Raw genomic sequence first — 13,366 nt, 5'->3', positions numbered from 1 at the left:
GGATAATATCGCTTTGTTATTTCAGTAGCAATGACATTTCTGCAATTATTGGCAGCAGTGTATTCGTCTGGTTTTGCTGCTCGAACATTTTTTAGACAGTAGTGGATAAACTAATGACTACGAAGGATATTTCTGACCAGATGACATAGCTGTTACCTGCTTTAATGGTTTCAGAATGGGTATAATGGCTTGCGTAAGCAATCACTTTTCATCCGTCATTTGTAGAGTCGATGCGTTTCTTTTTGTTGTAAAATTTCGGGCAGACAGCACAGCTCCAATCACCCAACGTAGCTTCACTAATCGTTCTAACATGTCCAACGTGGGATTCTATCAAGTAGTGCAGTCTATGATGACTTTGAATGTTTTTTTATCATCCTTAGATCTCAGTGCTACTTGTTTGTTACCCAATTCCTGCATTGCTAAATTACTTCGCTTGAAGTGTGCAGCCAATTGCCTTGCAGCCCGAATCATATTCGCAATTGCTGAAAGTTTCAGACCAGCTCCAATGGCTAACTGTAGCGTGTGAGCAAAACAGCGCTGATCCGGCCATTCATCAAGAAAGTCCATTGCTCGGTTTATATTTGAGCCGTTATAATGGACTGTAGCAGCGATTTTCTGAACAGGAATTTGCCACTCGTCAGCAGCATCCTGCAAACAAATACTGATGTTTTCTCCAGTGTGCCGTTCAGGACATTCTCGTGTCTGCAAGATTGCAAATTCCAGCTCCCATTCCGTGTTAACCCAATGCGTAAATACACACATATATGCAATGTTTTGACATGTCCGTTGTAAAAGCGACAAACTGTGCCTTCCCTAATTTCAGTTTCTGTGACTTGACCGTCTCGTTGTATCTTTTTTTTTAGCTTTATGGTAGTCGAACGAGTTTTAACAACATAGTCTGGATCAACAAACTAAGAAATCCATCACCTTCAACTAAACTTATCGGGTGTGCATCACGAGCAATGAAGTCTGCTATTTTCTGATCCAAAACTAGTTCTCTTTCTTTCGTCATTTTAGTCCGCAAAGCTGTAATGAAAGACAAAATGTTTGGTGTGCCCAAACTGCCTATGCCATCAATATCCATATGATGTGTTCTAGTAAGATGGTGTCGGATAGTGCTTGTGTTGCCACCTTTCGCTGTCAAAATCGCCTCACACTGCTTGCACGTCACCCTGTTTTTATCGATTCGGTCTGCATAAGAGCACACTTTTGATACTTTACCCATTTTTTTTCTATAAAATTAGTGTTTTAAAATTTTTTTAAAACATAATTAATGTTTTTAAAAGTAAGCATGAAGAAGAAAAAACAACAAGTAGCTTTTACAAAACTTTAATTGGTTACAAATTTTTTGTATAACATTCTATTTATTTACAATAAACTACGCGCACTTAAACTTCTTTTTTCAAATTTTTTTTCGAAAAACTGCATACCTTTTTAATAAGAAACTGAAAACATTTTATATATAATTTGCTTAACTGAAACTTGGAATTCTTTGAAAGACCTTCGAGAGAATTCTACTCTCCATCCTCTATATTTTCATAAAATTTTGCTTTAGAGACATGCTAAGAAACAAGTTGGAGGAGTTCTCATTTACTTAGAAGAAAACATTTTACATAATGTTAAGAATAAAAAGTGGGTTTCCGAATCAGAAAATCAAACAACTTTCCAAACGTTTTTATTAAATTTTTCAGAAATGCTAACGATGATAAAGAAATCAGAACTTTTTCTTCAAGATCTTATTTTACATATCAATTTTATATTGTTAAATTGTTTTATTTCAATTAATGGTTAAAAGCTTAAAAAAAAATTAGAATTAATAATTTGTAAATTGAAACTTTTTGCTTTTTTGAATTAACAACGGTTACCCGTTATTTGATAATGGTGCCCGGGCAATAACCGGGCACCCGTTAACAGCCTTATTTAAAGTGGTACCCTATGATATATCATATATCGATAAAACTTGATTTATCATTTAAAACTATGATATATCACTCAGTGGCGGATACAAAGAGTAAGGTGGTGGGGGATACAAAGAGTATGGTGCTGGGGTAACTAACCCCAATAAGATATAACAAACATCAAAATATTATTGAAAAATTTTTAAAAGAAAAAACAAAATACAAAAAATTATTCTGCAGCGAACTATTTACTTTTTTTCAACTAAAACAAAAACTAAAACTAAAGCAAAACTAAAACTATTTCATTACAAAAAAATTGTTGCATTTTTAACATTTTTACGATATCGAAGAAAAACGATGAAAGTTTCGAAACATTTTAATGTTATCATCATTAATTCATTCTATTATGTAATTAGATAACAATAAAAAACTGTAAATTACTATCGTTCTATTTTGAAAATTTTCTAAAACAGTTTTGAAAAACTTACGAAAAATATTATATAGGTTTGGTTTTAATAGTAAATTTTGTTTTTATTAATTTAATTTTAATTTGTCGTATAATTTATATAGGTGATGAATATGCTAAAACTATTCTTAAACATACTATAAAGATATTAAGTAAAAGACGTCAGAAGAAAACTTAAATGCTATATTTATGACCACGAATTACAGGAAAACAAACTAATCGCGCAAACCTCAATACCAATGATCCTCTAACTTACTATAGAGTCAATGTTTATTTACCGTTACTTGATAGCATACTTCTAGATTTACATTTCAGATTTTCTGATGAAACCTTGAACTCTTTTGAATTAAATGTAGCAATACCAAGAAATTTATTAAATAAAACAAAGACAGAGTTAACAGCATCCATAACTAATATACTGAGTTTTATGAAAGGGCTGCCCAACATAAACACTGTTGATGAGAATGTCTAACTAATGAAAGTTTTTTCAGAATTTGAATTTTGGGAGCTAAAATGGAAAGGCGCAATCAAAACGCAACAAGACCTACCTGAATTTGCACTGGAAGCATACAAGCAATGTGATGGCAATGACTTCCTCTTAATTAAATTATTTTGCAGCTGTTTTGTACCCTTCCTCTTAGCGTTTCTTCGGGAGTACGGAGTTTCTCGGTTTTAAAAAGACTTAAAACTTGGTTGAGATCCAATATAGGATAAGAACGATTAAATGGATAAGCAAGGATGCATATCCATAGAGATTGTATCATAAATGTCGAAAAAATTATTGATAGTTTTGCATCTTCGAAAACTAGGAAGCTCAACTTTATATTGTTGTTTGTTAAATTTATAAAAATCTTTATTAATAAAAAGAATATACTAAAAATATTATTTTGTTGCACATTACAGATAGGGCCAGATTTACCTATAGGCAGACAGGACTGCAGCCTGTGTACCATGATTTTAGCGGGCTCAATTTTTAATTGGGATATCGTTGAAAAAAAATTGTGGTATTTAGAAGTGTTTTGGGCCCCAAAAATTTTTCTTTCTAGGGCAATCGAGGATATGAATTAGCAACCAGACAATCTCTAATGGAATTATTATAAAGGACAAAAATAGACTTCGACAAAGCACTAATTGCAACAATTTTAATTACAACTATCAAAAATGAATTGTCTATAAAAAATGTTTGTCTTTCTAGACAATCATTTTAAAAACGGACACTAAATGAACAATCTCGATTTTTTAATGAGGTATAGAAGATCTATTTAATATATAATTTGGACTTATAACGAGTAATTAAATTTTCACTGCAGCATCGTTTCAAAAACTGAAAACTAGCACAAAATTAAAAATACAATTTTTCTAACAGAAGTTCATTTTTTAATTTTTTGTCCAGCGTGTGCTGTTGATTAAAAAGTTAATGTCTATTTAAAAACCTCAAAATGGACTATTTTGTGCTCAATTGAAGTTCATTATTGTCATATTCCGTTTTTTTTATTTTTAAATTTGTCACCATAAAAGTCATTTTTACCATGAAATAAAATTCAAATATAATGTATCGTATATTTTCTTTTTTGTTTCTAAGGGATTTTTTGGGTAATTTAGATTTTATTGGCAAAAATCAATATTTCTGGTTTTATGAAATCAAGTAAATTTAGACAAAATCATAGACACCAAATAGACAAAAAATTATGCTTTGTAGACTTATGAAGTGAAAATTATTTTTTAACTGAGCAATCTTAGGACACCATCAAAAATTTGATAGACACAACAAGGACAAAAAATTAAACATTTGTTGTGTCCATTACAACATACAGAATTGTCTATGTCTGTGTTGTAAGTCTATCCATAGACTACTCTGGTTACTAATATGAATCCGTCCCTTATAACAGACTAAATAATTACTTTCATTGTTTGATTTTTTCAAGATATTTATATACAGAAACATTCAAAATACTTATAAGCAAACTTTTCTTAAATTATTCTAAATAATCAAATAAAAAATCTGAAAGAAAAAAAAGCGGATTTTTTGTTGTTGTTGGTCAAATTACCCCCCTAGGACAAGGACCTGGATCCGCCACTGATATCACTAAAACAAAGATATATTATATAAAACTTGATATATCACTGAAACTATAATATACCATTTATCGATAAAATTTCATAGCGTTCTAAGAGTTTCCTTGACAATAACATGTTTATATTTAAAGAAACAATTGTTTTATTTTACTTTAAAAAGCAATGTTGAGTTTTTTTGATAAGAAGCATTATTTGTTAAATTACGTTATACTTTGTTAAACTTGTTAAACTACGTTATATAATGTTACATAATGAACAATAATAATACAATAATCTAATCATATATCTGTATTCTTCCCATTTAGTTTCTGCGTTTTTAAGGGGCAACTACCCTCAAATTTTTTCAAAAATTTAATTTTTTTTTTCTAGTAATTGTTGACCAAAGTATTATGTAGATTTTGAATCTTAAAAAAAATTATAGATTTCTTTATAAGTATTTATGTTTTTTTGAACCCAAGTAAAAAAATATTTGCATAGCAACGCGTTGCTATGGGGGTGAATATTTTGTTGGTGAACTTATTCTAGAGTACTGTTTCAAATATATGTTTTGATTTATATCTTCTTTGCTAAATAATATTCTGTTCCTTATTATACTCAAACATAGGCCATTTATAATTGCGATTTTATCAAGTTATCAAAGCTAATTTATCTAACAGCAGAAACAAAAAAATATGATAAAATCCTTTAGATTATTTGGATGATTTGGATGTTATTAAGAACACAAAAATGAATGATAGAGTAAAGCAGAGAACAAAGTACCACAAAAAAAGAAGAGAATTTAATGTGCAGAAAGATAAAAATGTATGTAATGTAAGTGGATGTGAGTTAAATGGCAGTAATATTTTAGGCGCATCTGCTAAGAAAAATAAATTCATTACAAATGAACCAAGTAAAAACATTAAAAAAATTAGTGGTTACAGTATTATAGATACTGAAATTTTATCTAAAGTTCTTTCATTGTTAATTTGTCCTCAATGTGAAAACTGTGCACTGTACCTAGGTTATTACCATGAAAAAATGACAGGACTAGCATCGTTGCTATATTTGAAGTGTACTACACTATCTTGTAATTATAAATATGAGTTTTATACATCAGATAATTGTGTTAAAGAGTTTGATATTAAAACAGGACAATATATGCAATGAGAGTATTAGGACATGGTCATACTGGAATTGAAAAATTTACTCCGCTTATGAATATACCTTAACCCATGACACCCAAAAATTATACAAAAATAGCAACAAAAACTGGACCAGGAATTCCTGTTGATATTATTCACAAAATCAAGCCAATATATGCTGATTTAATATATGCTGATTTAAGTAAAGATTCTGAATTAGTAAAGTGTCTGCATGGCAAAACCCAGAATTGCAATGAGAGTTTTAATAAATGAATATGGGAAAAATTAAAGTAATTATGTTGGTTTAGCCAGTTTAGAGTTCGGAGTGAACGATGCTGTTGCAAATTATAACATTGGTATGAAGTCTGCTATTTTAATTTATGAAAAACTAAAGATGAAACCAGGACATTTTACTTTAGCTGGTTGGAGACTCATAAACAAAAAACGAATAAATCTATCATCATTTAAATCGAGTGAAAGTTTTAAGATTAAACGAAAGTTGTTACGACGTCAAATATTGTCAAAGAATGATCACCAAAAGTCAATAGAAAAGGCCAAGAAATATTATGAATCTGGTAGTTTTAAAAATATTCTTTTAAAAAGTAATTTCTTGAAAGAAATATTTATGAATTGAACAACAATTTATGATTTTATTTTTTGTTTTGCGTTTTCTGAGAGTTTGCTTTTTATACAAGCCGGTAAAAAAATCTTGAAAAGTATACATGCTATCATTATGAATTTTTCAGGGATTGTTCATTTTGCCAATATTTATGATATGATCGGAGTAGAATTTCTAATATGACTTAAGATTTTGAGTTAATAAGTTTTTTTCTTTGCATTTTGACCTTTTTTTAAAAAACGTAATTTGTTTGTAGCTTTTTATGGAAAAAAATATTTATTCAAAAATCTGCTTTGTTCATATCACAAATTTAGATATTTAGAACAGTTCTGCAAAACTTCATTGACACTCCTTTACTCACAAGTCTTTATTTTTTTACGGCGTAAAGACGGTTTTTGTGGTATTTTCAGCTATTTTTTTGGTTACCATAGCAACGAGCTACTTTTTTATGTGTTTTTTGGTATTTTTAATGTCAGTATAATATTTCCTATGTGACTAAGAAAAAAGTTACTTTTTATGTGTAGTTTTGAAATTTGATGGTCGTTGCCCCTTAAGGAGATTTTATGAGTATGAATTTATCGCATTGCTTAAAAAACTATACTTTTTCAAAAGAACAATGTTTTTTTTTTTGCAATGTTATTCACATCCATAATGTTGAGGCAGCCAATAAATCCAGGAGCTTAATTTTTAATTTTTTTTTAATGTGGTAACAAACCTTGACGAACAATAACAACACAAAAAAACAAGCTATTTATTTTCCGTAAATCGTTTTTACAATAGTTTTAATAATAATAATAATAACAATAATAATAATAATAATAATAATAATAATAATAATAATAATAATAATAACAATAATAATAATAATAATAATAGTAATAATAATAATAATAACAATAATAATAAGTATGTTTACAGAACGATTTCTCAAAACGTAGGAAGGATTTCCCCAAAGAAATCGTTCCTATGAACGATTACTGAAAAAAGCGGAACGATCTAAAAAACCGGAACGATTTCCCGAAAAAAAAATCCGAAAGAACGATGACTTGGGGAAAAACAGGAACGATTTCCTTAAAAACATGAACGCTTTCTTTTAAAACAGGAACGATTTCTTACACAAATCCTAGCCAAAAAAAAATTAAAGCCGCCATCTTGTTCCAAATAAAGTTAAAGCATAGATTAATGCATACTATAATTTAAATGATTTAATAAAGTGTTTAAAAACAATTGTCTTAAAACATATCCTTATGTTAATGTTTAATAAAGCATACACATTTTCAAAGAAATTCTTTAAAGATAATGTAGTCGGTAAGTTGTTTATTATAACATGATGAATTGTTTTTTTTTACAATAATTTAATATATATATATATATATATATATATATATATATATATATATATATATATATATATATATATATATATATATATATATATATATATATATATATATATGTGTATATATATATATATATATATATATATATATATATATATATATATATATATATATATATATATATATCGCAGTGGCTACGGGTGCGTCTAGACGTATTCCTAACAAAAAAAATTAAAGATACGTCCAAACTTTCGGACGCAGAGGGACATTTTATTAAATTTTAATCTTTATAAATTCCTGAATAATCAAATATATCCGTTAACAATGGCTTTAAATGTTGGTGACAGGTTTAATTCTTTAAAAGAATTAGAAGTAGCCATTAAGAACTATGAAATAGAATTTAGCGTTTCTTTATATAAACGAGAAAGTAGATCCATTGCATCTGCAAGAAAAAAAGGCATTAAGCGAACCTTAAACGACGACTTGTTGTTTTATAGCATGCATTATGCTTGCTATCATGGAGGGAAAAATTTTAAAAGTCGATCAAAAGGAAAGCGTCCAAATCAAAGGTATATGTTATTTAAAAAGATCTAAAGTACAAGTATAAATAATATCTTATATATGTTAAAGCAATCATATAATAGAATGTGGACAGGCTCAAAAATGAAACTTAAATTTGAAAAAATAAGTTAATTCTCCTAATTATTTTTTTTTTTTCTGATTTATTTTAATAATTTAAATAAATTAAAGCGTTTAAAAATTTATTATATAAAAAAGTTTAACTGTTTGAAAAATCCTAATCGTTTCAAAATGAATATGTTTATATTTCATAAAAATATTAACATATTCATTTTGTATATATGTCATATATGTTTTTATGACATAAAATGTTTAAAAACTTTCGTTTTTAAACTTTTTATGTCATAAAAAGATTATGTCATAAATGACTGTATTATATATTTTTTCTTTCTTTCTTATTGATAGCATTCCAGATAGATTGCCCATATGGAATCTGGATAAATGTATCCGACAACGGTTCACAATTATGCATACAAAAGTTGGTATTGAAGCACAACCATGTCGTTGACAAAGTCAGTATTTTACTTATTTTAGTTTGAATTATTTTTATTTGCTATTTGGAAGCTATTCTCTGTCAACTATTTTGCTAAACATTTCTATATTTTTTTACATACATACATATATATATATATATATATATATATATATATATATATATATATATATATATATATATATATATATATATATATATATATATATATATATATATGTATATATATATGTATATATATATATATATATATATATATATATATATATATATATATATATATATATATATATATAATTATTTTTAAAATTAATACAATGTTTTATTCTTGACATGTTTCGTAATGTTTATTTACATTTTCAAAAGATTATTTTACAATAATAAAAAACTCTGAAAAAAATATTCAAAAATAGAAGTCTTTACAGAGAAATATTAACGGGCAAAAAATTATACATAATTAACCAATATATTTATTACAAAATAACTCGGTAAATAACCAATCAAAATAACTAACTGTCAAAAAAAAAATAATAATAACAAACTGACAGTAAAGTTAAATAGATAAATTTGCAGCATAATGTAAAGTTTGTTTATTAAGTGAGGGACTTTCCCATTTAAGTGGAGGGCTTCTTTATCTTTAATTTGTGTTTGGTTGGGGCATTATCCAAAATCTCAAAAGAATCACAGTTAGCCAAATTTTTGCAATTAAGAGATAAATTTAAGTGTTTAAATATATGAGATTGTTGATCAATTTTAAGGTGCTCATTTATTCTAGTTGCCAAGTGTCTCAAGGTTTCTCCAATATAACTGGCATTATAGCCAGCACAAGAAAATTTATAGACAACATGAGATTTAAGCAGTTTAGAAAGTGACTCTTTTAAGCAAAAACAATCTTGTATTTTATTAGTAGTGAAAATTAATTTTATTAGAACATCCCTGCAATATTTATGAGCAATTTTTGTAATTTTCATTTTAGTGTAATTAGAGTACATTCCAAAGTATGGAAGCTTAAAGTATCTTATATTTAAGCTATTAACAATGTTAGAAACAGATGGGTTCATTTTCTTATTAATATAGGATTTAATTTTATAGTCAACAATTTTTTGTGGAAATTTATTATTTTGTAAAACTAATGATAGGTTCTTAATATCTTTATCAAAACCAACCCAAGAATTATTAATTTTAAATGTACGATCAATCAAACAACAAACAAGTCTAAATTTGTAGCTAGAGGGAATAAAATTAAAAAACAAATGTTTTACCTTTTTTTTTACTTTATTATTATTGTTATTATTTTTCATGGTACTTAAAACTCAGCTAACTATTTTAAGAATGGGTTTAATTTGTAAAATACTATAAAGGTAATAAAACATAAAAAAATTCAACTTGGTTTTAGCTCATCTGAAATTGGCTACCCACAATTATTTTTGACATTATACTGATAGTGATAATGATAATATTAACATTATTTTATTTCAGTTACTACACAGATTTTAGTAAAATCTACATATGTATCTGGATACACAGATAATAATAATAATAGAGTCACTTCCTAAACTGCTTAAATCTCATGTTGTCTATAAATTTTCTTGCGCTGGCTGTAATGCCAGTTATATTGGAGAAACCTTCATGATACTGGCAGAGCAAAAGATCAAATTACACTAAAATTTATCAATTTATTTGTGTAAAAGTGATTAAAAATCAATAATTACCGTTATTAACCTGATTGCGTATATAGATATATTCCAAATAAAAAATGTGCTTTTGTATATCAAACATACTCTCGTTTTAATAAAGACACATAGAAAAATTTTTTTTGTGGTTTTTATTAGCCCAAAACACAACAATTATTTTGATAATAACTTGCATGCATATCAGTTGACAATACATAGAAAAAAATTTAGATAAAGAGGAAAAAATTGATGCGTCTACACGAATATGCGTCAGTGTATATATATATATTTATATATATATATGCATACATATATACATATATAAATATATATATATATATAAATATATATATAAATATATATATATATATATATATATATATATATATATATATATATATATATATATATATATATATATATATATATATATATGTATATATATATATAATTATTCCCCAAAATAAGATATTTTATAAAAACTGAATGATAAAAGTAAAAACTGTTTATATATTAGATATTTTACAATTTTTCTACTTGTAGGAATTGTTTAACAATCTGCCAAAAAGAAGAAAATTAAACGCGGATGAAAAAGAAGATGTTTGTCGTCTTTTGAGTATGCACGGAAGCAAGTGGCTTATTAAAGATCAAGTTATGAAGGAAACAGGTTTTCTTTAACACTTTTATATAAAAGTTGCATTGGAATTCATACTTATCATACTTATGTTTACTCTCTACATTAAATTTTTTATAATGTCACTTTTTTTCTTAGGTAAAAAAGTTACTCTCAAAGATCTTCATAACTTAGCTGCAAAACAGAAAGGTACCACAGATTTAAAATCACTAATTGCAGTCTTTCAAGAATGTAATGGTTAGTGTAAATAATTTTTTGTTAAACAATTAATATGCAATAAGAAAACAAATATTGATTTCATTTTGAGAGCATTGACTTTTTTTTTTGAATGATGCTTTAAATTTAAGGTATAAAATTAAGAAGTTAAATAATAAGTTTTTTAATGTTGGGAAGATATTTCTTTACATATATTGATGGACTGTTCGGAAGAGCATTCTTCTTAAAGAACTTCTCAAAGAATGGAGCAGTAATAAATTATTAAAAAAGAATATCTATTTTTTTTCTTCTACAATGTTTTGCTCTTAATGTAAAATAAGTTTATGAAGCAATTTAAATAATATGATAATGAAAATAAATTGAACTTAAAATGGTTTTAACTAAAAAGAGGGTTTAATTAAGTTTTTTAATTGAAAGCATTTTTTATTAGCTGGTATTATGATTTGTTTGCATGTTTAAACAACTTTCAATTATATTCTTTTTTTATTTTCTTTAGTTCTACCTTGACATTCTACACTACGACATGACGTTAGTTTAGAATTCATACTGTTGAAATATGGTTTAAATTTAGTAAATTTTTATGAATTGAAATTTACTTTATTGATCATTAGTCAACAGTTAGTAAAAAAAATTATAATCAACATTATTTAGGTAACAGTACCTTTGTTTTTTTGTGGCATTACAAAGTAACTTTGTACTCTTTATCATTATGTTGAGAATTTGTGTCATAATTTATTCATATTTGAGTAATTATTGTTTTTTGTTTCAGGTTCTGACTATTTTTATCTCTACTCTTGGAAATAATGTAGTATTCTTCAATAATATGGGAGTATATTGTTTGAAGGAAATAATATGAAATGCATGTCAAACTAAAAATTTATATTTAAACTTACTTGCACAGATTTATCTCTTGTATTTTTAAATGATTTTTAACAATATTTTTATGTAGAGATGCTCTTGTTATCAAGTTAAATTATTATACTATAGTTCTATAGTATATCAGATTTATTAACATAGACAAATATAGCATAGCCATGTTCCTAGGATAAGGCTACATGGTGCTAGGCCTATGTTTTCCGAATCCAGACCCGGCGCAGTAATAAAGTAATAAACTTATCTAACTATTTATTAAATGTCAGAAAATTTCAATAGTTTGATATGTCAATATAATGGCAATAGCTTGCTCTTGAGAAAGAACCTTCCTGAAGAGCGATTTCATATCCACATTTAAGTGGGGATTATGTACTAGAGTTTGTTCTCCTAATAAATTTGCACTCTCTATGGCCATAGAGCCTGTCATGCCCCATTGTTCTTTTTCAATATAATTAGATTTTCATTTAAAATAAAGAACAAATCTGTTGAATATATAACTTCCTTTTTATTAGGACCAGATCTTGAGCTAAGAACAGATGAAAATGGTATCATAACTGGAATATTTTTTCAAGACTATGAAATGAAGCGATTTTTTGGTTTATATCCTGAGTTACTTTTGGTTGATGCAACTTATAAACTTACTAATTTGAGAATGCCCTTATACATTCTTCTTGTTGTCGGACCAAATGGTGAAAGTGAAATTGCAGCTATATTTTTAACTGCATCAGAAGACTGTGTTTCCCTTTCAACAATGTTTGAAATATTCAAGGAAAAAAATATCAACTGGAATAAGATATTATCTGTTTTTACTGACAAAGACATGGCAGAGCGTGAATGCATTAAGCATGCATTTCCACAAATTAATTTATTGTTGTGTATATTTCATGTTTTGCGTTCTATGAGCAGAGAAATAACAACATCAAAAATGAATATATCTGAAGCTCAAAGACTGATTGCTTTAAAAGCTCTCCAAAAAATGACATATGCAGCTACTGAGAAGGAATATGAAATGTTGCGTGATGAGTTTCACAAAGTTATGCCACCATCTGTTGTTAAATATGTTGAAGTTAATTGGCATGCTTGTAGATTCGAGTGGGTGCGTTGTTGGCAGCAACAAAACGTAACTTTTGGAGAATGTACAACTAATCGTCTTGAATCTATCAATCGTAGAATTAAAGCAGTTGTTTCTTTGTTGAGTCCTTTACCTATATTCTTCAAAGATTTGATTTCTGTTATAGCTTGCATGCGACATAAATATATTAATACAACAGAACGGGTTCCTGTTACTGTAGTTGCAAGTTTTCAACATGAACGTGATTATAAAAATATACTAACGCCATTTGCTTTTTCTTTTGTTAAGTCTCAGCTCGATGAATCT

The sequence above is a fragment of the Hydra vulgaris genome, chromosome 01, assembly GCF_038396675.1.
Source record: "Hydra vulgaris chromosome 01, alternate assembly HydraT2T_AEP".
NCBI classification, from domain to species: Eukaryota; Metazoa; Cnidaria; class Hydrozoa; order Anthoathecata; family Hydridae; genus Hydra; species Hydra vulgaris.
This window is presented reverse-complemented; position numbering follows the sequence as displayed.